The following is a 3,685-nucleotide window of genomic DNA, read 5'->3' as shown; positions in this document are numbered from 1 at the left end:
GAATAAAAGCAGCATTGCATTATCATCATAATTAAGTTCATCATCATCATGAGAGAATAATCAATTTCTTAATCATCCCTATCTATGCTCCCACCTTGCGCTTGAGAACAACAAAAAGCATTACAAGTTTGAGCTTCTGGGGATACATCATGAGTTCTGGGGATTTCATAAGTTTCTGAGCAAAGTCATCAAAAAGTTCATCAACAGTTCCATCACCGAAGTGCTTCCCAATTAGCACTTCGAGAGCAGCTCGGCATTGAGAAACATGTCTGTCCAAGTTTGGCTCAATTAACAATTCATTGCCATCTAATGGATCCATTTTCTCCCCACTCAAATCTTCATTACTGTCAAGCATTTTCTTCAGATCCTTCAGCCATGGAAAATACTTGGGCACATTAAAAGTGTCCACTTTTTCTTCACTTATAAGTCCCTACAATCACAAAAATGGGAAAAAAAACTTTTAGCAAATTCTTAATGGGAAAATTACCGAAAAGTCTTCCAGTGCAAAATTTATTGTCCAAGGGTACACATATAAGTCTTAGGTCCTTGAGTGAGTTTAATTGTTTTTTAGTTGTATGCAACATATTGTTAGCTATATACAAATATCTTTCCTTTTGCACATAATTAAAGATAGATTGCACATAACTGGGAAAAAAAACGCACTTGCTAAACGTATGTTGCACCTTGGTCCTTAAAATCATTTCACGCACTTGGGATAATAAACTTTGCAGTAAGGGATATTCAGCAATTCTCTCAATCTTAATTTTCCTATTCATTAGACAGCTTACCAAAACTTCATAATTTTTTCCACCATACAGGTCCACACTAAAATCAATCACATCATGAGCAGCATGTATCAAAAGTATCATTATCCCATTGCCCACAAGTTCTTGTGCTCTAGCTTGTAAAAATGTCTCCAAATCCATCTTAAACTGTCTTTTATAAGCATCTTCAACTTATTTTGGAGCATTGGTATAGAAAATCCTTCCCTTATTCCAAGCACCACCGTTTCTATCAGTAAGCTTTTTGGGCATCTTTGATAGCCAGGACAATGATGAAAATGAGTGAACTATATGCAGGCTTTGACTTGGAAATAAACGTCCATGGAAAGAGCTAGGAACTCCAGCTGCAAAGTAGTTTGTATTGGGAGAAAGTTTCTGAAAGAGAGTGTTGAAATTATTTGACGCTTGATCATTGAAGAAAACAAAGAATTCTGGGGTGTTTTGATTTTGAGATTAAGATTGGTATTTGAGTTGTATTGCTTCTATTATGTTTTGTGTTGCAATGAAGGTGTTCGGCCCAGAGGAATAGCCAAAGTTTGCTATGCGAATTTGGTTTGCAGAAGAAACATAAGTTGTTTTCAAGTCAAAGTTATCAGTTACTGCACTTTGGAGAAGGTTTTTGGCTGCTTCAATTGCTGATCTCTGCAGATATGATGTGGTTTATTAGTTAAATGAGTTAAAAAACAAATTCACCAAGAAGTTTCTACTCAAGAGCAATGTAATCCAGAAGTTGATTTTGTTTATATGAGTTTGTTTATATTCTATTCAATACGTGAAAAATAGAGGCAAATAGAGTGGACTAGAGAGAGTTTTCATTCTTTGATTTTTTTTATATATATTTTTTTTGTTATTTAATTTTTTATTTAACGGTTTTTTAATCAGTTGATATCTACAGTTATTTTACTATTTCTATTGAATATTCAGATTTAATTATTTATTTAAATTATTATTTATTATAACTAATTTTTATTCATTTATTTTTAATTATTATTTATTAATAATATATTATACTTCTTAGTTGTATAATATTATTATTTTATTTTTTGTTAGTTGAAAAGCATTTTTATTTCATAATATTATATTCTTTCATTAAGAGTAATATGGTAAACTTACACAATTTTTCAACCCATTTTCATCTAACCAAATATAAAAATTTTTATTAATCCATTTTTTATTATTCCAGTACTTACCAAACATGCCATTACTAAAAAAATTTCGATTTCATTGCATTCCATTCATTCCCATCATGATCAGATCTTTCAACTAAACGTTCTCGCTAACAGCAATTCTAACAATGGAAATAAGTTCTCCACCTTGAGGAAGATCTCTTACTTGAATACTTTGGCCGCAATGAGCTGCAGCAAATATCAACATCTGAACCCATATCTTGGACATAGCTTCCTATTTGCGGTCCGATCAGAATTTTTCAAGGTCTTGGGCTATGCTATGTGCCAAAAACAACAAAGTTGGGTGTGATGGCGAGCAATTATCATAATCATAATCTAAGTGGATTGCTTAGAACACATCGACTAGCCTCTTCTTCATCATGATCTTTTGATGTTGCCCCATTCTATTCAAAGAACTCAACAATTTCACTTTCAATAGATGCGTGCACCATAGTTTCTCCACCTTTAGAAACACTTGAACCAAGAAGCTAAACATGATAGCTCCTCGGACATTCCAAATGTCCCATATGTGTTCCACTCTTTTAGGGATGATTGTCACCATCTCTCTCACTTCTTTACTTTTGGCTTTCAACAAGGCAGCCATAAACATGTAGAAGCTAGTGAAATGACACACACACACGGAACCAGTTTCAGTACTCATGACTTTGATGAGCACATGACACCTATATATGAAGCCCTTTGCATTTCGTGGCATATTTGATCCCAATCTTATGAGGCTTACAAACGAATAAAATAATATGTATTCCTTAGGACCTAAGGTGACTAACATCCCAACTTAAAGTAGTTGTGTCTCCACGGTTTCAGATATTATAAATTAATGACAAAAGTACACATCTAGTCATATAACTTTATCTAATTTGTCATTTTGATCATCTAATTTTATGAAGTGTTTTTTTTTGGCCATTCATTTTAACACCATTAGTTTTATATGACAATTTTTTACCAGTCGTTATTATTTGAAAAAAAAAATCAAAATTTCAGAATATTTTATCAATTTTTAAAATTTCAGTATTCGCATTTTTTTTGCTGAAAAAGATTAATGATGTAAAGGTTAGAGAAGTGAAAGACACTGTATATATAACATTGAAGAAATAAAATAACTAAAACCTTCTGTCAAAATTAAATGTCTCTGTTTAATCTGCAGGTGGCACTTATAAAGCGTGCTTAAAAACAAATTTGAAATGAAAATTACATAGTGCCTTTACTTTGAGCATATCAGATTTTGGTACAAAAATTAAATAAAATTAAATTTAAAACACGTGCGTGTATGAAATAATTCATGTGTTTTTATATATAAATAAAAAATAAAATCCAAGCATAGCAATTATAATAATATAATAAATATTACAACAATTCGATTGTAAAAAAGCTGCAAGCAACAATATTCCTGATAATACTGGGGAGAATAATTTTTTTAATCGCGTTTCCTTCCTGAGTGAGCAAAGTGGAAGACATTTGTGATGCCAATCTTCGAATAAAGTATAATTTGAACTGACGAATCAATATAACAGAGAGATCCGAAAGGAAGATTTATTGCTTTGCTCAACTAAATAGAATATACATTTCTTTCTCAAAAACCGCCAAAACTAAAGCTAATTTTCTTTATGAAATTCTATATTTCTCATTCTTCATGAAATAGGGGTTGGACTGGACCACGGATGATCACATTTGGCCCAAAGTATATTTATCCCAGACCTCGGGTTCGGCACTAACCCA

At 32.2% G+C, this 3,685-nt stretch overlaps 1 pseudogene; it reads right to left on the bottom strand.

The window, feature by feature from the left end:
- Window positions 1-2,177, bottom strand: LOC114716886 (probable S-adenosylmethionine-dependent methyltransferase At5g38100; annotated as a pseudogene).
- Window positions 2,178-3,685: the final 1,508 nt, after the last annotated feature.

The sequence above is a fragment of the Neltuma alba genome, unplaced genomic scaffold (assembly GCF_004799145.2).
Source record: "Neltuma alba isolate B1F8T4 unplaced genomic scaffold, ASM479914v2 tig00011698_pilon, whole genome shotgun sequence".
Classification (NCBI taxonomy): Eukaryota; Viridiplantae; Streptophyta; class Magnoliopsida; order Fabales; family Fabaceae; genus Neltuma; species Neltuma alba.
Note: the sequence above shows the minus strand (reverse complement) of the source record. Positions and strands in the feature narration are given on the sequence as shown.